At 39.6% G+C, this 25,438-nt stretch overlaps 1 protein-coding gene across 3 annotated transcripts in view; it reads left to right on the plus strand.

Moving 5' to 3' along the window:
* Positions 1-1,179: 1,179 nt before the first annotated feature.
* The window catches only part of htr2cl1 (5-hydroxytryptamine (serotonin) receptor 2C, G protein-coupled-like 1), a 319,756-nt gene continuing 295,497 nt past the window's right edge, over positions 1,180-25,438 (plus strand). For 2 of the 3 annotated variants that reach the window (XM_047385466.1, XM_047385469.1), the window contains exon 1: positions 1,185-1,599. The gene's annotated coding sequence lies outside the window, so the exon portion shown is untranslated. Of the gene's footprint in view, positions 1,600-25,438 lie in introns of all 3 variants that reach the window. The other variant, XM_047385472.1, reaches the window with a different exon arrangement.

Below are 25,438 nucleotides of genomic sequence, written 5' to 3' on the forward strand. Positions count from 1 at the left end.
CCAACACCAGCAGCTGACACGGCAACCAGACCATCACTGACTGTGGGTACTTGACACTGGACTTCTGGCATTTTGGCATTTCCTTCTCCCCAGTTTTCCTCCAGACTCTGGCACCTTGATTTCCGAATGACATGCAGAATTTGCTTTCATCCGAAAAAAGTACTTTGGACCACTGAGCAACAGTCCAGTGCTGTTTCTCTGTAGCCCAGGTCAGGCGCTTCTGCCGCTGTTTCTGGTTCTAAAGTGGCTTGACCTGGGGAATGCGGCACCTGTAGCCCATTTCCTGCACACGCCTGTGCACGGTGGCTCTGGATGTTTCTACTCCAGACTCAGTCCACTGCTTCCGCAAGTCCCCGAAGGTCTGGAATCGGCCCTTCTCCACAATCTTCCTCAGGGTCCGGTCACCTCTTCTCGTTGTGCAGCGTTTTCTGCCACACTTTTTCCTTCCCACAGACTTCCTACTGAGGTGCCTTGATACAGCTCTCTGGGAACAGCCTATTCATTCTGAAATTTCTTTCTGTGTCTTACCCTCTTGCTTGAGGGTGTCAATAGTGGCCTTCTCGACAGCAGTCAGGTCAGCAGTCTTACCCATGATTGGGGTTTTGAGTGATGAACCAGGCTGGGAGTTTTAAAGGCCTCAGGAATCTTTTGCAGGTGTTTAGAGTTAACTTGTTGATTCAGATGATGAGGTTCATAGCTCCTTTAGAGACCCTTTTAATGATATGCTAATTTTGTGAGATAGGAATTTTGGGTTATCATGAGCTGTATGCCAAAATCATCCGTATTAAGACAATAAAAGACCTGAAATATTTCAGTTAGTGTGCAATGAATCTAAAATATATGAATGTTAAATTTTCATCATTACATTATGGAAAATAATGAACTTTATCACAATATGCTAATATTTTGAGAAGGACCTGTATATGCATTCTTCACAAAGGCATAAGATTTTTTTTTTTTTTTTAGTTTGGGACAAATCTTATTCTTTTTTGTTGTTTTTCTTATAATTAGACATATAAAATAGCCAATAAAAAAAACTAAGATTAATTCTATTTGAAAAAAACACTGATGAATGGATCCGATTGTAACCGGGAGCCTGTGAAGCGTGTCGGACTCTTCCTTCCTTTCTCTAGCTCTTTCTTTCTCTTTCTCTCTCTCTCTCTTCCTCTGTCCCTCCCTCTTTCAGCTCCTGAGTCCTTCACTGCCGTTTCTCTCTCCTCCCATCAAAGCCATTCCTCTCCTGTGTTTAAACTTTCCTTTTAGAACGCAGATCTGCTCCCATTCCAACTTCTACAGAATGCCTTTATAGGCAGCAGTTTTGCCTTGAACTTTCGGAAGGATACGCTGTCATCTGGACTGCTTTCCGGGCGCACAGCGCGTTTTTTGCGCTCTCGACCACGATGGATAAACCGCGTCCTGGGGGTTTGTCCTGCTCTTTCCCCGGGACAAACTGAGACAAACCATACAGAGGTTGATACAGGCTGTGGTATTTGTGTGTGCCTTCTCTAAGATAATAGAAGAAAAACTGAATTCTCAATCCAAGGAGAGGATATGGAGGCAAGATAAGGACGATCCAACACTGAGACAAAATATAAACGGGTGAGTGAACTCTTAAATTCACTTAATATCTTGTAGAAATATATGACATCCTGTGCGCTCTTGTGTTTTCGGGACCGGCTGGGGGTCAAAGCTGTTGCCTGTGTTGAAGGTAGATATAGATAGATATATGTGTGTCTTTTTATTTATTTTTTTTACACATACAGTAAGCACAAATCTATAGTTGTGGTTGGATCAAACTTTGATCAAAGGTCTGCGTGAACAAACGGAAGCAAGAATCCTGGCGCTGCAGCATTTCTGAGCATGCATCAACCCTGCAGAGAAGTGTGAACAATGGGTCACCAGCTCCACACGTTCACAGGTGGTTTAAACCTTTTAGGTTTTGCTGCTACGAGAAAACAAACAGTTAATGTGCCTGAAAAAGCAGGTTTTCAGTCAGGTTTGGGGGATTAAATTGTTTAATATAGACTAAAATATGTAATGGATAACCTAAAAAATAAATAAAAATATTTTAAATTGCATTGTGGGGCATAAAACCCATAATTAAGATATATAAATTAAATATTAAACAGGGATTTGTATTGCGTGTCCCACTCTGAGAGGGTGTGGCTCTTGCTCCATCCTGAATGCACTGAAGGTTTGCAACGCCTTCCCCAATCAGGGTGGGTTTAAAAAACAAGTGTTGAACCATCTATCTATCTATCTATCTATCTATCTATCTATCTATCTATCTATCTATCTATCTATCTATCTATCTATCTATCTATCTATCTATCTATCTATCTATCTATCTATCTATCTATCTATCTATCTATCTGTGTGTGTGTGTGTGTGTGTGTGTGTGTGTGTGTGTGGTGTGTGTGTGTGTGTGTGGTGTGCGTTTGTATTGCGTTTGTTGTGCACGCATCCACTAATCCACTTGTCTCCAGGAAGGATTAGAGCACCTGGGACATTTTGGAACCTGATTGTTGTTTATTTATTTATATATTTTTTCTTCCCGACGCCTTTCAACCGCATAATCTACGAGGCAAAGCAATGTGCACCAAATGAAACCACAAGTGACGTTTTAATGCAACATTTCTTGGAGCGGTTTTGCTAGTATTGTGACTCAAGTACAATTTCTTAAAGGCAATTTTAAATTTTGGTCTTGTGTGATGGAATGTGGAACACTGACATGCAGTGATGTTCATGGCATTGATGGGACTCTGGGTAAGTCCCTCCTTCAACATCTGCTGCACCTAAAGCCCTAATACACTGATGTTGTGAAACACCAAGCATATGTGCACAAAAAAGAAAAATCAACACCATTCTGACAAGTTACTTTTGTATGTAACTTATCAGAACCATTGTGTACTAACAAATTGACTTTTCTAAATAAGGTCTTTTAATTTATGAATATAATTTTCAAGTCAAACTTATCCAAATAATAGTTGTAGTTAATAGCTCCCACTTTGCACAGTATCTATAAAATGTGGTCCAATGGTGCTCTGGGCAGTTACTTTGACACATACCACCTATGTAAGCACTGTTACAGACAATGAGCACCCTTTCAAATAAATGGCACTCACCTATCATTGTGACCTCTGTAAGCAGGATAATGCACTCTATGGCCCTTTCCCAATACCCACACTACACCCTACACCCCTCTATGAAGTGTGTACTTTGTACAAGTGCATGTAGGGGTTGAAGTGCGCAGGTTACAAGCTGCAAAATTCGAGAATTGGGACAGTAGGGGTTACATCATCGACTTGCACCTCTGCACCGTAACAGCAACATCAAAAAGGGCGGGAACCAGCGCTGTTTTCACAGTCTTGCTGCTAAAAAAACTATTTAAAACTGCAACAAGCATTTGTTTTGAGGAGAAGAAAGTGCAGGAAGTGCACAAAGGGGGCGGGGCTAAGGATGACTCTGGAGAATTGGGACACACTACGCACTAGAACCCATCAACGGGAACGCACAATTCAGGGTCACAAGGGTGGAAGTGCAGGTATCGGGACAGGGCCTATCTATAATGGTTTAAAGACCACAGTTGTTGAGTGTTTGGCTTGTCCTCCAAATTCCCCAGATCATACTCTAATAGAGCACCTGTGGAATCTACTGCACGAAAAACATCTGGTGCATGGAGTCCCCAAATGATCTGCTGCTACATCTTTCTGCCGGTTTTCAGATCACACCTTCAAGAATCTCGTGGAGTCTACGGCTTGAAAGGTCAGGGCAACAAAAAGGGAAACAAAACCCTATTAGGAGGGTGGTCATAGTGTTATGCCTTAATGGTGTATAGTTCGGGGTTAAAGAGCAAAGTATTTTAGAGCTTGAAGCAAAGTTGATCAAAAGTAGTTCAAATAACCTTTTAATTTGTTAAAGGTGGTAGTCATACCACCTTTAACCAGTCGAAGATTGCAGCCACATCGTCTTACTGTTTTTCTTACGCTATTCAAGACACAAGGTTTTACCTAATATGCAAATGTGCAGCAACAGAAAATCCATAAAGTGCATATATGACAGAAAATTTTCTATTTCTTAGTACTTGTGCTGTTCCCTGATTTGATGCCACCCTGGGCCGTGAGCTATAATATCCATCTAAAAAACCGTCACTGTTGAAATTGGTTGAATTGAAGGGGCTGTAGCAGCATACTATGCAACTTGCAGAGAAACACAGAAATAAGTGGTCACATATAACATAAATTATAACAGAATGTTCATGCATTTTCATTTAAAGCAGGCTGATGCTGCAGCATACTTTCTGCCCCCAGTCCTCCACTTTAACTTATCTCTCCTTCCTCATCTCCTCTCAGGGTCTTGGTTTAAATATATTTTCAATTTAGCGAGCTTTATTGCCATGACACTAGAAAGAAATATGAGCTAAACCTCTCCATAGCTTTGCAGCCTTGTGCATTTGGCAACGTATCTGCCCTGTCGCGTTTTCTCAGCTTTGCTTCCATTTGATTTATTCAGGTTGTCATCCTGCTCAAAAGGCTGACGGTCTCATACCTGCTTGTCTTTCAAGGCTTTTACCCAGAGTCTCTATTTCTACGTCATTGAGAACCATGCTTGAGATCCAAAAAAATGCTGTTTCAGCCATTCAGTTAAATCTTTTTTCAAGCTATGATCCATTCCCTGTTACATCAACAAGTAATAACATACATTTTAATTTAAATAATTTCATCCAGGTTTTGGTGAAAGGACCAGAATGTTCTGGTAAAACAGCACATGCACATAGCATCCGTAAAGGTTAGAAATGCAGGTGGATTAGAGATGGATGTTTGTGTCAGACAAATAAAATAAAGCCCATTATCCAAGAGACGGGATTGGAGGATGGCGAGATGAGTTTAGTCCTCTCACAGAAAGAGAGACCCTCACTAATCATCACGTGTGTATATGTAAAGATGCCTCCCCCTTCTCAGAAGTTCAAAAACATACAATTTTCTTTGAGATTTGCCCTCTGTAAATGCATTTCAATTCACCTAATATCTTATCAGATACCAATAAACAACCAAGTAGATGTTTTTTACACATAAAAAATGGTGGGAAAAGACTTGCTGTGCACAGAAAAGGGCAATAACTGTGGGTATCATAGTGTCTGAAAATAGAAATCGAGGTAGAGCCCAGTAAATCAGGAAATGAAATGGGATGTGATTAGGTGCTGGGGTGTTGGGCTGGGTGCTCGTGGATGTAGACATCACAGAAAACATCTGCAAACACAGCACACCAAAGGTTTGCTTGAATGATTGTGAGAAATTGTCTGTAAATGTACACCCCTCTCTGCAGGCACTGCTGTCTTGACGTTGCCTATGTATTAACAGATAAAAGTATCCCAGAAGCCCAAGAGGATCTATACATGCTTTATTTAAGCAACAACTTACAAGAATAGCTATGCATATCCAGACACCTCATGTATAGGTACTGCTGCTTACAGCCATTAAGTTGAAAACGGTAAGGAGGTTTGCCTGCAATGGGGAAGTGAATGTGCCATGCATTTGTACCATTTCCAATAAAAAGATCAGTTCTTAAATTTGCTTGTAGTCGGAAGAACAACTTGAAAAGTTGAATGTTTTTCATCTCCTCAAATATGCAATATGAAGAAAACATGCCCAAAACATAGTTTAAGTTGAAAAAAATAAACAGTTTGCTTTATAGATGCACCAAGATATGGTTGGTGAGTGGAATTGGCCACTTTTAACGGCCAGAGTCGGTTAGAAGCTAAAAATCAAATCTTTTTCCAGATCAGAGAATGTACCTCATGTAAGCACTAACAAATTGGGCCAAGAACAATCCTCTTTTATTTAGAAGAGGCAACGGTTATTTTCAGTACCAGTGTAAGTGTAAGAAGCTTTTAGAAAGGAAATTGTACTTTCTTTACAGGCATGTCAACATTTCCTTCAGGCTGCCTTGGCAACAAGAGAGACTTCAGCAGATAACAGGAAGGCTGAACTTTTTATGACAAAATTGCCTAATTTTATGCTTTCAAAGAGTCCTAATCCCTCCATTAGAGAATATGCTGTAAATGTTAACAGTCTTTCTGTAAACGTCTACTTACTCTATAGGAAATATACAAAAATACTGTTTACAGTTAGTAATGCTAACTGTGCCAAAGGCATTTAAATATCTAACCCTGACCCAAACTGCAAAGTTGTGTAACACTGACAGCTCCTATGTTCTCATAGTGTAATGTTTCCACTTGTTTTCATATAACACATCATCTGGCCAGCACTTTTTTGTATTCTTTGGCAACTATTTTATACCAAGGCTGCAGTAGAAAGAGTCTGTCCAGGGTTCCCAAGGGTCTTGCATTTATGTTCTTGTGAAATATGATATGTCCTGGCTGAAAGAACAAAAGTATTTGTTCTTGCTGAGGTTTACTGTCTTATTTGTTCATATAGCTCTGGCCCATAACCTGGAGGATATTACTGCATTTGTAAATTTTCCGTGATGCAGAGAGAGAGAGAGACAGCTCTGTGAAGAAAACATTGTTGTGTTTTACTAAATGTTTTCTTGGTAGGACAGCAAAATGTTTTTATTAGTATTTCTTACAGTATTTGGAAGGTCAGAGCTTTACAAAATCGGTGATTGGAAATTGGCCTCAAAATATCTTATTGCCTCATTTCCAGTTAGTTTACACTTCAACTGAGCCAGTTCAGATGTCATTGTAGGCTACAAACTCTTTTGGTTTATGTGTTTCTACAGCATCTAAAAGGAAAAGAAAACACTAAGAAATTGTTGTTTTCAGCTTCTATTTCTAATCAATGGTAACCTGCATGTGGGACATAGTTAAATTAGCTCTGAAATGATGTATAGATCAGAGTTTTTATTTCTAAGGTGAATAAACCCTGCTATAAATCTAGTAAGGTTTGTTGTTAGTTGATGCTTTACTGGAGAGGAAATTAAATCTAAATCTAATCTAATTACATAACCGAAGATCTAATCTTCGATTATGTAATTAGGGTGCCTCTACCACAGAAACAGTGCCACTACAAAGTTAATTAGTAAGAGTTTACTTTCTTAGTATAATGGACACTACCTCTTTCATTCAGATTATTCCAAATACTGTTTCCAAAAACGACTTTGCCTTTTAAAGAAGACAATGCCCCTCATCTAAAGCAAAACTGAATAGGTTTTAGCGGAAAATAGCTAACTCAAAGTTAGCTATTTTCAGTTAAGTATTTAAAAATTAATGAAGAGAAAGGACACAGATGTAGGAAGCTATAAAAAGAGACTTTATTTTCTATGTCATGTCAAATCGTCAGTTTATTCATTCTGCTAAAGAGCGAGAGAAAGCAAGAGTTTCAGCAGATAACAGGAAGGCCTAATGGAGTACAGTAAATTTTTGTTTAATCCTTCTGAGCTTTCAGCCATGTTATAGAACAAGTTGTATTTGGAAATATTGGCAACATTGGCAGTTAAGGGTCTATATCCTAAAAGGGAATATTGCACATATACAAACTGCTGTTTTAGTATTACTACATGGGCCAGCCATGCTAATAAATAATATAAAATGCTGAAAGATTTCAGAATAACGTTCAGTCCAAAGAGACGTATATTTCTGTAGTTGGGTCGGATCCAGGGCAGTTTGTATTCACACCAGCACCGCATCATAGTTCATTTGGAAGCAAACCAAGACCACCTTATAAAATAAGTCTCAGTCCAGTTGTTTGGTCCACACTTGAGTTCACTTAAGTGTATTCACACATGCACAAATGGTCTGGATAAATGGGGAAACGAACTCTGGTCTGTTTAAAGCAGACCGAAATGGGCTATTTTAGGCAGATCATGGCAACAGTAGATTATGGTTGCTCCACAGAATAAGTGTCAAACCAGAAGAAACATGCATACAAACAAATATTCAAAGTCCTGACTGGGAAAGCCTAGAGCCACTGCAGCTGTGTGTGCCGCAATGTGTCCAACCGCCATGCTGAGTGCCAGAATTTCTATTCTGGAAATTCTAGGGTGTACATATAAAATTATATGTGCACCCTAGAAAAACAGAAAACAAGGTGTATGTAAAGTATAAATAAAAAACAAAATGCTTCATTATTTATTTTACAAATTGTTAATGTATTTTTTTTTTCTCCTTCTATATAAATCTACTCAAATTAAAGATTGGATTTTTCATATTTTTCAGTGCTGCTGCAGTAAAAATGTTTTAAGCAAATGTATTTTTTACACATCTTTACCTGAGGTGGCAATAAAAATAGAGGGCAGTGCAACTGCACCATAAAAATGCCTAAAGAAAAGCTTCTTTACCATGTTTCATGGTTTTCTTTTTATCACAAGGTATCCAAGACTCATCTGCACGCTTCTAGTCATCCATGCATCCATGTAAGCATGCAGACATGACTGTCGTGCCTTATTCGATAATGCAGCAGATAGGAATTTAATTTGCCTGAATTGGCTAACTCTGTCTCTGCTGGTCAACATTTAAGTGAAAATCAGTCATGTGAAATGAAAGCTGCATGCACCATCTGTGTGAACCTTCCAACAACGAGCAATCGAACACTAGTGGGTCGGTGTTAGACAAACATCTTCAATTAACAGTCGTTCTGTTTTGCAGTGCTGCATCACTGTTCCCTCATTCCAAATGGAGTGCAGAGATAAACATAATGGCTTCCTCAGCCTGATAGCATCTTTGCTCTTGTAATAATGAGTGTAAAGTAATTGATGTAGTGTGTGTAGTTCCAGAATATAGTTAACTGAAACCCCTTAAAATCCTACAGAGCTATAGTACAGAGTAAAATCCTTTGGCCATGCTTCCTGACTTTATTCTACACTTGGCATTACCGTTCCCATTTTTTCCATTTTACTTTTTTTTAACCTAAAATTCAAATGCTCCAAAAACGTCTGATAACTTTGTATGTTCCCTACCCTTACTTCAATTGCTTCTAGTTGGAGTACTTTCAAAGTAGCAAAACAATAATTTTAAATAGGAAATAGATTGAAAATGGGACAACCACTTTGTGTGGACTTTCAATTAAATTTAAGAGTTAAGCTCACCAGTTGAAAAGTAATGTTTTATGACAGGCAGTCACGTGTGTTGTTGAAATGTTGATCAGTTAGCATTAGATGGAGATATTGTTAGCTTTTTAGGTAATAGATATGGAATAGCTTGTCAATTTAAACTGGACTAAAAGAAAAGACTAAAATGGATTTCAGCTAAATATAAAGATTAAAATGAGTGGGGTGATTTTTGTTTAGAATGTTTATTTAAGTGTTTATTTTGTCCTGCATGTCTGGAACACTACCTGCACTGGGTCTAGGGGGCATCCCAGTACAGATCTGGCCTTCTTGATGAGCTTATTTACCCGCTTCCTCTCAGCTGTAGATAAACTGCAGCTCCAACATACTACACCATAGAAGATGTCTGATGCCACCGCAGTGTCATAAATGTTTTCCCGAGACCTCAGTCTCCTCAGCAGGTAGTCTGCTCTGACCCTTCCTGTAAAGAGTATCAGTTGTGACTCTGTTCCAGTTTACTGTTCAGTTCCCTGGATGTTCACTATTGTCAGTGTGATGGGTTTGTGCCTGGGTCCACCACCAGCTTCTTCAGTCATCAGAGAACTTTTGTAGATGGAAACCTGGAGAGTTGAGGGAGAAGTCTGCAGTGTAGAGGGTGAACGGGAACAATACCATCACAGTTCCTAGGGCAACCTTATTGCACACCAGCCTGTCAGCAAAACAGTCCCATGTCCTCACATGGGTACAGGGCCAGTTAGGTAGTCCAGCATCCACTGGGAAAGATGGTGGTCCACTCCTGACTGCTCCAGCTTGTACCTCAGATGTCCACGCTGGATGGTATTAAAAGCACTGGAGAAATCTAAGAATATTATCCTCACAGTGGTAGATGACGGCATTATTCACCCCAATGCCAGGCTGGTACGCAAACTGCAGTAGATCCAACAAAGACCTCACCAGGGGATGAAGATAGTTGAGGACCAACCTCTTGAGGGTCTTCATCAGATGCAAAATTAGTGCTATCAGCCTGTAGCTCCTGAGGTGCTTTGGATGTGTGGTCTTAGGCATTGGCAACACACAGGAGGTCTTCAAAAGCTGTGGTACTTTTCTCAGCTTCAGGCTCATGTTGAATATGTACCCCTTGATGTCACACAGTGCAGTATCTTAGGAGCCTGGAGCTGATGCTATCCTGACCTGCAGCCCTTCGCACCTTACTGTCTTGCAGCTCGATCCTCACTTAAAGTGTTGAAATGGACAGAATAATGGGGAGGAAGACTGTGAGATGGAGTCCTCTGATGCAGAGAGGGTAAGTGATGGCTGAGAGCTAAGAGGTTTGAAGTTCTGTGAAGAAAAACAGGCTGGGTCGAATGTAATGGACGGTGCAGAAGGGGAGTGCAAGTGATGGGAGAGTGTCTGATCAAACATGTTGAAGTACTGATTCAAATGGTTCATCCACCCTACATCTCCTACAGTCTGGGAGTTTGGGGAAATCGTTTTCAGGCTGTTCCAAATCTCACTGATGTTGTTCTGCTGCAGCTGCTACTCCATCTTCTTCCTGTAGATGTTTTCTCCATCCGTGATCTTTCTTCTCAGTTCCTTTTGCACAGCTCCTTGTTTTCTGATCAAAAGGCTACCTAAAGAGAGCCTTTTTTCAATGTTGATCCAGGGGTTATTAATGGAGAAAGACACTGTGGCCCTACATCAGGGCCACATTGTTGTCCACACAGAAGTTAATGTAGTTCGTGATGCAGTCTGTGATGCTGTCAGTGTCCTTCCCATGAGCGCTCCATTATTCTGGGAGCTGAAACAGTCCCTCAGAGCTTTTTCAGTCTCCCCAGACTGTCTCCTCACTGCGTGTGTCACAGCTGGTTCTCTGTGTACAAGAGGCTTATACACAAGCTGGAGATGAACCAGGTTGTAATTTGAGCCCCCCAGGGGAGGGAAAGATGATGAGCTGTATGCCTCCTTGGTGTTGGCATACAAGAAGTCCATAATTTTATTGTCTCTGGGGCATCAGGTTACATACTGAGTGCAGGTGGGGAGAGTGGAGGACAGGGAGACACAATTGAAGTCCCTGGAGATAAGGAAGAGGGCTAGGGGATGCTGTGTAGCAGTCTGCTGGTAACAGTGTGGATCACATCACAGGCAGCTTCCTTTAGCAGAGAGGGACAACATACACCGTTATCACGATAACATGTGTAAACTATGGCAGATAGAATGTCTTCATGCCAACAGCTCAATGTTTTTACTGCAGAGCATCTCTTCAGTAGTTCCATGGCTGGATTTGCACCATCTATCATTCACAAACACAGGGTTTTTGGTTGCCCTGTGCTATAATGTGCACAGCTGGAGAGAAGTAACGAGCATGAAAAACGTGTGAACTATTGAATGTAGCAATTGATGGGGCTACTTAATTCTGTTTCTGTATCAAAAATCAATCTAGTTTGATTAACTCGAAGTGACCCATCTGGTTTCATCTTGAACAACTATAAAAAGATCATAAGAAGGGCTGTACTTTTGTCCAATATCACATTGTGGGGTCACACTCCCTGCTCCTGATGATAGCCATGTTGGTGCCCTAGGAGAGACAATGGTTTGGTGCCATTCCAAGCACAAATTTTGTAAAGGGCGGGAGCTGACCATGATTGATCTATGAAGAGTCAAATTATGCAGACAAGGTTTTCGGGTTTTATGTCCTCTAGAAATCTTGAAAACAAAATATGGATTGTTGCAGTGTGTGCTCCCTGTGTAAACCATATTTACTATGAAATATATTTCATTTCAAAACTTTTGGGATAATAATATAAGGTTTTGTGATAGTTTTTAATAATAGATACAGTTATTTTTCTAAGATCAATTCCTTTTGAGAGGGTCAAATATTTGGCATGGCTGAAATAAAGAAAACAAGCACGAGGCAGATGACAGGACAGGAAGTGATAACGTTACATACACCACACCAAACGTGTAGATGAAACCACAACACAGGAGCTGCTTTAGAAGAAAAGTAATGACAGCAAAAACACCAGCTCAAATTCTTGCAGTATTCAGTTAGGTGTTGTAATATCTGTTCCTGGTCTGACCAGTATTGTTATCTTGAGGTGCACAATCATGCTTCAGCACTCTTTCTTTTCTCCAGTCAACTGTTTCACCAAGATATTTATATTTGTCAGCTGCATACCGAATGTGTAAAATATAGAGATAGTGAATGCAAGCAGCTGAAAGTCTTACATTTCTAGGCCAAATCAGTGTGTGTTTTACTTGTGAGGGTTTAACTGCACAACAGTTATGTGTCGAAACAGCCTGTCAGACACCATACTCTCTTTAACTCAATCTGTTGTTAGTTTTATCATAACTTTTTGTGAGTATGATTCAGGAGTAAATGTGCTCACTCAGTCATTTCTGTATTGCCAAAAAGTGGACAAACATCTATTTGAGATATTTGTATTAGACGTTTTTTGTCAGAAAAAAAGTTTTAAATTTCTTTAGTTGGAAGAGTAGTCATCTTGCTATCAGAAGGTTGTGGGTTCAATTCCAGCTTCCTCCTGCCATATGTCAATGTGTCCCTGGGCAAGGCACTTGATGAATGTGTGAGCATTAGTGAGTGCGATTGGGTGAATGTGGCTCTAATGTAAAGCGCCTTGAGTGGTCTGCATAACTGGAAAAGCGCTATATAAGTTCAGTCCATTTACCATTTAAAGTACTGGTTTGTAAAAAAATATATATATATTTTTTCTATTTTCTGATTTCTAAGAATTGGCCAGCTGCATCATGATTGTTCTTATATCTCTTTAATGTCAGTATGTCAGTCATGACTGCTGTGTCTGATCACTGTGCCTTGCACATACACTTCACAAACCACAGTCAGATACAGGGGTTGGACAATGAAACTTAAACACCTGTCATTTTAGTGTGGGAGGTTTCAAGGCTAAATTGGGCCAGCCTGGTAGCCAGTCTTCATTGATTGCACATTGCACCAGTAAGAGCAGAGTGTGAAGGTTCAATTAGCAGGGTAAGAGCACAGTTTTGCTCAAAATATTGAAATGGACACAACATTATGGGTGACATACCAGAGTTCAAAAGAGGACAAATTGTTGGTGCACGTCTTGCTGGCGCATCTGTGACCAAGACAGCAAGTCTTTGTGATGTATCAAGAGCCACGGTATCCAGGGTAATGTCAGCATACCACCAAGAAGGACGAACCACATCTAACAGGATTAACTGTGGACGCAAGAGGAAGCTGTCTGAAAGGGATGTTCGGGTGCTAACCCGGATTGTATCCAAAAAACATAAAACCACGGCCTCCCAAATCACGGCAAAATTAAATGTGCTCCTCAACTCTCCTGTTTCCACCAGAACTGTCCGTCGGGAGCTCCACAGGGTCAATATACACGGCCGGGCTGCTATAGCCAAACCTTTGGTCACTCATGCCAATGCCAAAGGTCGGTTTCAATGGTGCAAGGAGCGCAAATCTTGGTCTGTGGACAACGTGAAACATGTATTGTTCTCTGATGAGTCCACCTTTACTGTTTTCCCCACATCTGGGAGAGTTACGGTATGGAGAAACCCCAAAGAAGCGTACCACCCAGACTGTTGCATGCCCAGAGTGAAGCATGGGTGTGGATCAGTGATGGTTTGGGCTGACATATCATGGCATTCCCTTGGCCCAATACTTGTGCTAGATGGGCGCGTCACTGCCAAGGACTACCGAACCATTCTTGAGGACCATGTGCATCCAATGGTTCAAACATTGTATCCTGAAGGCGGTGCACCAATACACACAGCAAATCTGGTGAAAGATTGGTTTGATGAACATGAAAGTGAAGTTGAATATCTCCCATGGCCTGCACAGTCACCAGATCTAAATATTATTGAGCCACTTTGGGGTGTTTTGGAAGGAGTGAGTCAGGTAACGTTTTCCTCCACCAGTATCATGTAGTGACCTGGCCACTATCCTGCAAGAAGAATGGCTTAAAATCCATCTGACCACTGTGCAGGACTTGTATATGTCATTCCCAAGATGAATTGACGCTGTATTGGCCGCAAAAGGAGGCCCTACACCATACTAATAAATTATTGTGGTCTAAAACCCGGTGTTTCAGTTTCATTGTCCAACCCCTGTAGTTACAAAGGAAAAAGCAGAGCTTCACATACCAGCAAATACATAAATATTACACATGTAGAGATGAGGAAAATGAAAAAAACAACAACAAAATGAATCAGAATGAAGACAAAAGGGACAGTGACTCTTGTTATCCCGTATTTGACGTTTGCTGTCCTTTGAGAAGATTATGTATGACAGTCTCCTAATCTGGTCAGTAAAATTACAAGGTCAGACAGGGAAGCCATGTAATTGTAACTGCCCAGTGGTTTTACCAAGCCAACTTTTGTACTTAATCTGAAAGGCTTAATATACCCATTACACAGCTACCAGGCACATAGAACATTGTACATAGATAATTTTGCAGATTAAAAAAAGAGGATCAATACTGACATTTCTTCCTAATACCCACTGTTACAAATGTAATTACAAATCTAATTAACTGCTACATTTCTAATGTTAATGTATTATTAGCTGGAATCTTTATGGTAAATATCACAATTTGTGGAGAGTTTTTCTAGTCAGCTTAAACAGTATCAGTTCTTGTTTAGTGGATTTTCCTACATATCTGTACAAAAGCTTCTGGTTCTGTGTGATTCTTGATTTTTTTTCTTTTTATGTGCCTTGTCTTTCTACAGATTTGTGATTATGCTGAAGACACTGCCACTGCAATTATTTCTGCTTCCACCACATGCGGTAGTTCATTGATCAAATATATTTTCTGCACTAGAAGCCCACCTTACCTCATTTCTACATTTCGTAAAACATAGGTGGTTTAATTAAATAATTTTACAAGTCAACTGAGATGTGGCTCAAGTGCAGCAAATCAAATCCAAAGCACAATTTAAACTCCCATGTAGGTCATGGTTAAAATGAGTTTGAGGTTGTTAGTCTTTGGTGCCCAAAGTTTGGCAGTTTCTTTTTTTATTCTACAATTTTAGATATACTTGCTCTACATTTGCTTAAGATGCTACAGTAATTGTTAAGATGCTACAGTAATTAATCTTTGACTAGATCTATTTTTAGAGGTTAATTTAAACTACTAACTGGTTCATATAACAACAAATGTATTTTGGGTAAATTATACCAGATTGGTTGAGGTCCAGGTTTATAACGACCAGCATTGGGGCTGTTGACCAACCGGGTACCAGTAAAAACTGGGCTACTGTTGGTCAGCAAAGAAGAAGGGGATGAAGATGTGTTCCTAGGCAGAGAGAGAAGAGGACAGGCAAGAGTCTAGGACTGAGAGAAGGTAAGTTTGAATCTTGGGACTATGACAAAGAAAATGATTTGACTGGCATGATGCAGAGGAGGAAGGTGGACTTTCCAGGTGGAAAGTAGCAAGGCTAGAAGATTAGGCACAGGGTTCCAGCTGTTCTACCATGATGTGGATGGGATGAGAAATTGTGTAGGAGTTATCTTGAAGGAGGAGTTTGTTCTAGAGGTGAAAGGTTCTAGCTAGGGTGATGAGTCTGAAGCTAGAAATTGAAGGTGTGATGTTCAATGTTGTTAGCGGTTATGTCCCACAAGTAGGATGTGAGTTAGAGGAGAAGGATAAATTGTGAAGCCAGTTAGAAAAAGTGATGCAGAATATCCCCTGAGATGAGAGAATGGTTACTTGTGCAGATCTCAATTGAAATGTTGGAACAGGGACCAGAAGTGAAAAGGAAGTGATGGGCAGGTTTGCTATCCAGAACAGGAAGGCAGAAGGAGAGATGGTGGTAGACTTTGCATAGAGGATGGAATTAGTTGTAGAGGACACTTTCTTCTAGAAGAGGCAGGAACACAGGGTGAATTACAAGAGTGGAGGTTGGAGCACACAGGTGGATTACATCTTGTGTTGGTAATGTAATATGAGGAAACTCAGTGAATGCAAGGTAGTGGTAGCTGAGAGTGTTGCCAGACATCACAGGATGCTGGTGTGTAAAATGACTCTGATAGTGAAGAAGATGAAGAGGACAAAGGCAGTGAAGATGACAAAGTAGTGGGAGCTGAAAAAGGAAGAAAGTTGTGTGGCTTTAAGGGAGGAGTTGAGACAGGCTCTGGGTGGCCAGAAGGTTATTCCAGATGACTGGATAACTACAGCTAATGCTATTAGGGAGACATGTAGGACTATACTTGGCATGTCTTCTGGAAGGAAAATTAATAAGGAGACTTGGTGGTGGAATGAGGAAGTACAGGAGTGTGTATGTAGACTGACATCTGCTAAGACAAAGTGAAATACTATGAACAAAGAAGAGAGCCACCAGGTGTACAGGGAGACTAAGTGTAAAATGAAGGTAAAGAGAGCTAAGGCCAAACAAAGGGTATACAGTGATTTGCATGATGGGTTGGACAGTAAGAAGGGAGAGAAGGATTTATACAGATTGGTGAGACAGAGGGACAGAGATTGAAAGGATGTTTATCAGTTTAGAGTGATCAAGGGTTAATTTGGAAATCTACTGACAGGTCCAACAAGTGTGATAGGAAGATGGAAGGAGTACATTGACGAGTTGATAAATGAGGGAAATGAGGGAGAACAAAGAGCAAAAAATGGACTATTGGGGATCAGGAAGTAGCAAAGATCAGTAAGGATGAGGTAAAGAAGGCATTGAAAAGGATGAAGAGTGGAGAGGTAGTCGATACTGATGATATACCTGTTGAGGAATGGAAGTGTCTAGGAGAGACAGCAGTGGAGCTTTTGTTTGGGCTGCTCAACCATATCTTAGATATGCTTGAGAAACTGAGAAGAAGTATGCTGGTACTGATTTCCAAGAACAAGGGAGATGTGCAGAGTTCTGGCAAATACAGAGGAATAAAAATGGTGAATCATACAATGAAGTTATGTGAATAAGTAGTGGGAGCTAGACTGAGGTCATAAGTGAGCATCTTTAAGCAGCAGTAAGGTTTCATGCCAAGTAGAAGTACTACAGATGCAATATTTGCTTTGAGGATGTTGATAGAGAAGTACAGAGCAAGCTGCATTTTGTTTTTGTAGATCTAGAAAAAACATATCACAAGGTGCTAATAGAGGAGCTGTGGTATTGAATGAGGTCTGGAGTTGCAGATAAGTATGTTAGAGAGTGGTGCAGGACATTTATTAGAACTGTTACACAGAGGTGAGATATGCTGTAGTTGTTACAGAGTTCAAGGCAGAACTGGGAGAACATCAAGGATCAGCTCTCATTCACTTCTTGTTTGCTGTGGTGAAGGACATGTTGACAGATGAGGTTAGACAGGAAATTCCATGAACCAGAAGACATTGTGATCTGTGGTGAGAGCAGGAAACAGGTGGAAGAAAATCTAGAGAAGGAGAGGTTTGCCTTGGAAAGGAGACAAATTAAGGTTAGTCAGAGTAAGACACAATACGAATGAGAGGGGCCCAAGTAGAGCCGTGAGGTTTTAAGCACTAGGTTTTAAGCACCTAGGGTCAACAGTCCAGAGAAATGGTGAGTGTGTAAAAGAGGTGAAAAAACATGTTCAAGCAGGTTGAAATGGGTGAAGAAAAGCTTCAGGTGTGTTATGTGCTAAAAGAGTGTCAGAATGAAAGGAAAGACGTACAAGACGGTGGTGAGACCAGCAGTGTAATGGTTTTGGGACAGTGGTACAGTTGAAGAAACAGGAGGCAAACCTGGAGGTTGCAGGGATGAAGATGTTGAGGTTCTCTTTGAGAGTGACAAGGATGGATAGGATTAGAAATGAGTACTTTAGATGGACAGCTCATGTTAGATGTGCTGGAGATAAAGCAAGAGAGGCCAGACCAAGATAGTTTAGACACATAAAGAGGAGGCTGTTGCTGCTGGAATTGCCAGACAAGGGACCTAGAAGAAGGCCAAAGAGGAGATTTATGGATGGAGTGAAAGGGGACATGAAAGTAATGTGAGAGAAGGAGAAACAGAATTATTATCAAACCTTTATTTCACCAGGCAAAACATTACTAACAATTTCTTATTTACAGGGTTAGCCTGAAAGTGCTAAACACTTAAATGAACCCTAATCGTGAACAAGAATAGCCGAAAGAAAAAGAAGAAATATTTTGGGCAAAGTGAGCCTTTACATATCAACGTGGGTTACATTAATAGAATTTCAGAGAAAATTGATTTAATCAGTCTATATGTGTGCTGTGTTTGGAGGAGCCAGAGGGATCCAGAGCTCAGTTTTATGTAAAAGTGGCAAGATGCCATTGTTGAAGGCTGGGGACACAGTTAAACCTATTAAAGAAGGTGCTCTGATCAGATGAGAAAAATCCTTAATGTTTTGGCCTTCATCCAGAACACTATGTGTGGCAGAGAATAACTCTGTGTCATATTAGGGTTATCAGAGGCAGGACCAGAGCTCAGACCATGACGAAGAAGCCACATAGTTAGTTGTTAGGAGTTTAATGAAGAAGGTGAAAAGCAGACGTACAGGCAGGCAGGGTACTGAGCACAGACAAATAATCCTCAGAAACCAGATCCAGGAGGTAAAAACGGAGGAAAAAGCCAGAATGGAAGTTCACTTTACTGCAGGATATCCAGACCTGAGTAATGACTCATATGGACTGAACACAAAAGCAAGTCACTCTTTTTTTCTGGATTTTGAAAACCATGTATCTCTTTCCTTTTACTGTATATTTATGTCATTTTCTGATATTTATCAAATAAAATCCCATAAACAATAAATAAGTTTGTGGTTGTAATTAGGTAAAATGTGAAAAGGTTTAAGGAGTGTTATTACAGCACCGTGTGTACATTTTATCATAAGCTGCTTTTACAAATCCACTGAGAGTCTCTATGTAAAAGGATAGAGGTATTTTCCCTTTTTTTACATTAAGCAATACTGAAAAAGCTGGCATGTGTTTATTTATAAATTATTAGCTTTAAAACAGGTGAGCATCAATGTAGTGCAATTTATCTGTAACACAGAAAGTGCTAATGTGCAGTTGCATAGCTGCTGTAAGTGCACACTCAACACTGACTTCAAAGAAAAGGCATAAACAAATCTTTACATTGGTATTCTCTGTCGGTTGAATAATTCAGCTGTGGAATAACTTCATTATTTGGAATGACTGAGTAAACAAGATCAGCTCATTTGAATTCAAGTTAAAACCAGCCTTTGTATTTCAGTCCTTCTCTGAACTGAATGCTCTGGGGCATAATAGATGAGAAAACATGTAATGAGAAAAATGATATACAAGCAGGAAGTTTGGGTCATTGTAAATCAAAACTCATCATGCAGAAACATGTTAGAAACAGTGGGAAGTAAATTGTCCTTAAGTTAAAAAACCATTAATACATAAATACATCTTGAAGGGGAAGTGCACATTGTTTGAGGGACAAAGCCAAGCCAACTTTCTTTATAAAGCACTTTAAAAACAGCAGGCACTGACCAGATGGCGGAACAAAAGGAATGATAAAAATAAGTTAATAAAACGTTAGAATTTCAAACAAATAAAAAGTTTAAAAGTAGAAAAAAATACAAGTAAAAGTAGCAGCAACTAAATATGACATAAAAAAATCTAAATAAAGTTAACGACTTATACTGTGTTAAATGCCAAAGAGAAGAGGTAGGTCTAAAGAGCAAGTTTGAAAATGGCTAGTGAAAAGGCTTTTTATTTGCAGTGCAAAGCCTTTCATAATTTGGCAGCTGAAACGGCAAAACCCCAATCTCCCATGAGCTTCCGCCATGTCCTTGGGACCTCCAGCAACAGCTGGTCAGCTGATCTGAGTGACCTAGAAGGAGGGTTCAGGTGCAGAAGCTTAGAGAGGTAGGGAGCGGCAAGACCATTTAAACACAAATAAAAGCGTTTTAAAATGAACTCTAAAATGGAGAGGCAACCATTACAGTGAGCATAACATATGACATAACATAAAATAACGTTTTGCACCAACTGAAGGCGTGATAAGGGTAATTTACTAACTAAAATCTAAGATAGTATTGCATGATTCTTTTAATATGAAGCTAGGAGGATGCCAATAAAAACCCTCCACAATACACATTCAGTGCTATGAGAATGTTTAAAGCCAGACTGAAAAACTTCAAGCCTCTAATTTCTTTCTCCAGAAAGGCTTCCAATTTGTTGTAAACAATTTTCTTCACAATTTTACAGAAAAAAAGGAAGCTTTAAAATAGGCTAAGTGGGATCGAGACAATATTTTTAGGAACCACACCTAGGGCCAGATTGCGAATTAATAGCAGCCAGAATACATGGACCGAGAACAGAAATAATCTCTTTAAATAATCAAGGTGGAACAACATCAGTAAGGGAACCTGAAGGCTTCAGATGATCATCAGCCCCATATAGAAGAAACAAAGTCACAGGCTCTATTGGGTAGAAAGCAGCAGAACAAGGGACAGAGACAAAAGGGTCAAAAGCAGGTGGTGATATAAGAGCCCTGACCTTATTTACCTTTTCCACAAAGAAGTTCAAAAGTGTGTCACATGTCTTGAGGGGGAAGGGTCAATCTATGCATTTAGAGGAGCTTCAAAACCACTTCATGCTATCTGTTTTTTTTAATAGACATTGCATCTAACACAGTTTGACAGCTAGAGTAAAACCAGGAGCCAGGCCCCCTGTGTTTGATGAATAACTTAGGAATGACACATTTATGATCAAATAAAGTTGAAAACTGAGTAGCAGTGGATTGTCACTGCCACACAGGAGCGCCAGGATTCACATAACACTGCTGGACAAAGTTATGTCAAATAACACAGATTTATGATCACAAAATATTGTATCAAAATCATCAAGCATGAAACAGACAAGCCATATGGGCAGCTTTTTGTGGCCACATAGTTGTGTAGGTTCAGACACCAACTGCCTAAAAGAATCAGACTTCAAACGTTCTCAACCATCACTTAATAGTAGAGCGGCCAAATTCAGATAAGTTCAGTTTGAAACTGGACAGAGAGGGTGATAGAGAATGTTTTTACAGTTATCTAAACTCCAAAAAAGGAGTTGCTATTCCTCCTCGTTGACATGACGTCCTTGGAGAGTTAAATACAATTAGGTGGCAAAAGTTCTAAAAAGATGCTGGCCTTACCAACATTAACCCAGATCTCTGTCACACAGAGGAAGTCCAGTCAATTAGAAATAAAGAAACCCTTAAGGATTAATGTTTTTTTTTTTCACTGAAGTCCTAGTGTTCAGCAGGCTAAGCCTGAAGGAGCTGATGTGGCCAGGGCCTTTGTCATTGCAGAGATCCTGAGAGAGTGCAGATTGCGCATATTTACCCTTTGCTGGTTGATGAGAATGGAAGTGGCACTGATACTTTGACAGCCGGAACACTGGCGCCATCTTTGACCTTGCCCATGTGTGTCCCCTGGCCTGAGTAATGGACAACGCAAGATAGATTAAAAATGTGAAGTTAAAGATACAGAAGACATAGTTTCATAAATGTTTTGCGCCTTTGTTTTGTGAACCCTTTTCTTTTATTGTGTTCTGTTTGGTTATTTCCCTGTGTTCCCTGTAGTTTTTGTGTTCTGGGTTTGTTATTATTCTCCCTCAGTCAATTTCCACACTTAGCTGCGGGGTCCTCTAATTGGACTCCTCCATGCTACTGATGACTGTCCTCAGCATCTTTCCATTTCTTTCAGTCATTGCCAGATCCTTCCTTTGGTTTGCCTTTTCTCCCTGTTCGCCCTTTTCTTTAATTATTTGCCAATTGTGATTCCTTGGATTTATCTCGTCCAAGTAAATCATCTTTAGTATATCGCTGACTTCCTGCTTGGATTTAGGTCTTCTGTCATGACAAAATAGGAAGTCTTAAATGAAATCAATAAGAAAAGCATAGGTGATAATGCTGTTGCTGTTCCATAGTTATAAATTATTTTTTAAATTATTTATAATTGTTGTTCAAAGTAGGAGGAAGCAGTTAAATGTATGATTTAAATGTCTTATTTAAATTATCTATAAAAGAGCTGCTCATAGTTTTAAGGTCTCTACTCTTTGACGTTTGACATCTTAACTTTTAAAAATGTATTGTTTTTTATTGTATAGTGTTTAAGTTATCCATTTACTTTAATACAACTCCTTTTAATGTTTAATGCTGTGATGAGATCATTTTGACTGCTCAGAAAAATATGGTAAAATTTAGTCTTATTCAAATGTATACCCCAATATAGAACAATAAAATTAAATACTATAGTGTTTGAAATATAATTAATGAATAAAGCCTAAAATAATATAATGTCCTCTGCAGGATATTTTCTAACAAAATCATAGACAACACTCGTCTATTCCACTGTTGGGCCTCTTCCTCCCAAGCTCCTTTTGAAATCATATGTAAGTACAAAGTGAGAATTACACATTGCTCCTTGTGGACCTTCTTTACTGTGCTCTGTTGCCGCTGCTTTCTTTTTCTTTTCATATATACCTATGTGAGTGCAGCTATATTACTTTTTCCTTTCTGTTAGATCTCCTCTCAGCACTCCTCATTGGGATTGTCGCTTCAAATGTTGGGGGAGTTAGAGCGAGACGGTCAGGAGTTGGTGGGGGAATGAGAGGGTCAAAAACCGTGGACGTGAGAAAGGAATGAAGACAGGAAATGCCAGTGAAAAGTAGATGGAGAAAGCTAATAATCCACATTTAAATGAAATATAAAATTAGGAATATCTGTCAGCTGGTCAGGCAAAATGGTCAAGAGTTAAAATGTTTTTTTCTAGAAAATGCGCGGTTTCAAAATCTGTTTAATTGTGACGTCACAATTACATTGGCACCTAGCAATGTTACCTGAGTCCCACCCCTGACTATCAACTGACGTGGAGCTCCACCCACTTGATTTTCAGTAGAGGATCACGTCTCCCCAGCTGGTTTACCTTACACACTCTTTACAATGGCTACCCTCAAAGGCAGATGTTCTATTGTTGGCTGCAAAAACCCACATGTGTCCATGCACATTCTCCTTCTGTCAGATAACCAGGGGAGATTCATGCCTTCATTTTATTTTTGAAGGCAATATTCCAGTCACATTTTGAAGACAGTACTAGTTTGCGCAAATCACTTCACCACATACTGCTTTGAGAACTTGTATCAGTACACATCAGGATTTGCAAAAAGATTTAGACTGAAGAAAAATTCAGTCCCTACTGTTTATGGCAAATCTGCAGATGACAGAAATGTAGGTACTTTTTGTTATGTCTTATACGTTTCGGTTTCGTTTTCAAGTGTTCGAAGTGCTGGGTGCGGCCAGATACAACTAATTTCCATAAAAGTGACTGTGCCCTAAAACAACTCATTCTGAAAGTAGGTCAAAAGGCAGCCATGTCCCTCAGACAAGGCTGACTGTGAATACAACAGTACATAGAACTTTCTTTCTTTTAGCAGCACCCTTCAAGTCTAATATCATAACAAAACTATGAGACACTCACCTTTTTAAAAAGGCATAACTCGTCTTTCTAACACCTACTCCTTTGATGTAATTTGCCTTTGTATCTCATGCGTTATAGTATGTAAATTAAAGTCTGGTGTCTGCTGTCTGCTAGCTTGCGCTCTGCTCCAGTAGTAGTAGTACTATTTATGGATTAATCACGTTGTTATGATTTGGGGTTGTTTGGTTTTTGGTTTCTGGGTTTTTGTTGGTCTTATTCACAGTTCAAATTTTGAATCATGTTTCTGTTTATTTTCCTGGTCATGCTTTTGTTTAGTCGTCTTGTTCATGTTTTGTCTAGTTTGGTTTTCGGATCTGGTTATGCTTTTGCTTCATGTTTTTCTAGTTTGTGTTCAAGAGTCTCTGTTTTGCTCCAGCCACGTTTTGTTCTGTTAATTAAGTTTATTCGGTTCACCTGCTCCAAGTTAATCTGTCTCCTTGCTCCACCTGGTTTTCACTCCATATATACACACTTGTTCAGTTAGTCATCGCGGAAACATTTTTCTCTGATCATGTCTTCTCAAACCAAGTCTTGTTTTTTTGATCATGCCATGCCTGTCTCGCCTGCCCGTTTGTTTTGTTCCTGCCTCCTGCTGAGTGTGAGTTTTTGTTATTAAACCTTTTTTCACTTACCATCATGCTGCCTGCTCATCTGCATTCTGGGGTCCTATATCTCGCAAGCCCTAACACACGTATGATGGCACAGAACAGATAACTACCGGTTTCGAAGTATTGGACAAAATTTAGCAGACCAGTGACATGAAAATGGAATATACTTCTTCGAGTAGGCTGATGAAGAGTTTGTTGAAGATTAGCTTTGGAAGGGAGGGGGCAATTTCCAGAGTAAGTCATTGTGTTTCTTTTTATTTCTGGGAGATTTATGTTATATGTCTGGTATTTCAATAACGTTTTACTTATTTTATGTTAGTAATTACTCTTGTGTATGACATATGTTGAGTAATAAATCTGTAAACAACAATCAGCCATCTCCGCTCCAGAACAGAGACGCTGCATTTCTGTTTGTTTGGGACTGATTCAAAGCTTGTTTTGTCACTATCAATCTTATTGGTCAAGTTCGCAGCCCATCATTATTTATAAAATCTTTCATAGATAAGTCTTTTTAGATAATAAAATATATAGTCTGTATTGTCTGACATACAAATATTTTCCATACACTTATGTTATTATTCCGAACGTATCCAGACTTAGAAAATAATGACATCACATTTAATACTTTTACAGGCTGCATAGAAACCACAAGTAGAGCATCTGAACAGCAATATTTTAAATCTTGCCACAGATTTTCTTTAGGTATGTACTGACTGGACCATTCTAACAGATGAAGATGTTTTGATCTAAACTATTCCTTTGTAGCTCTGCCTGTATGCTTAAGGCCATTGACCTACTGGAAGACACACATCAGGCCCAGTCTTAAGTCTTGTTGCCTCTAATAGGTATTCTTTTAGGATTGCCCTGTATTTACTTCAATCCATAATTCAACTCTCAACAACTTCTCAGTTCCTGATGAATCCCCGCAGCATGATGCTGCTTTTTCCATGTTTCAATGTGAGGTTTGTGTTGAGCTCATTTAGCATGTAGACCAAAATGTGTTCTCTGCCTAAATAGCATTTAGTACATAGGCCAAAATGTTTAATTTTGATCTCATTTGACCAGAGCACCTTCTTCCACTGTTCAGCTGTGTGTCCATTCTCATGGCTTTCTCTCAGCAATGACTTTCTTTTTGCCTCTCTTCCGTAAAGGTACTTCCCAAGACACTACATACAGTGCCATGCATAAATTCAAACCTTACCTTTACACATTTTGTCACATTGTAACCATAAACTAAAATGTATTTTTGCCTGCTTCATGTATTATTTTTAATAAATCATAAATCCCTAACCCCCCTCCTCTGATATTCCTAAATAAAATTCAGTGCAACAAGTCAGGATTGTGCCATCCCAAAGCAGAGTAACGATTGTTTACATTTTCGTGCTGTTGTCATGAGATCAAC

The sequence above is a fragment of the Girardinichthys multiradiatus genome, chromosome 14 (genome assembly GCF_021462225.1).
Source record: "Girardinichthys multiradiatus isolate DD_20200921_A chromosome 14, DD_fGirMul_XY1, whole genome shotgun sequence".
Classification (NCBI taxonomy): Eukaryota; Metazoa; Chordata; class Actinopteri; order Cyprinodontiformes; family Goodeidae; genus Girardinichthys; species Girardinichthys multiradiatus.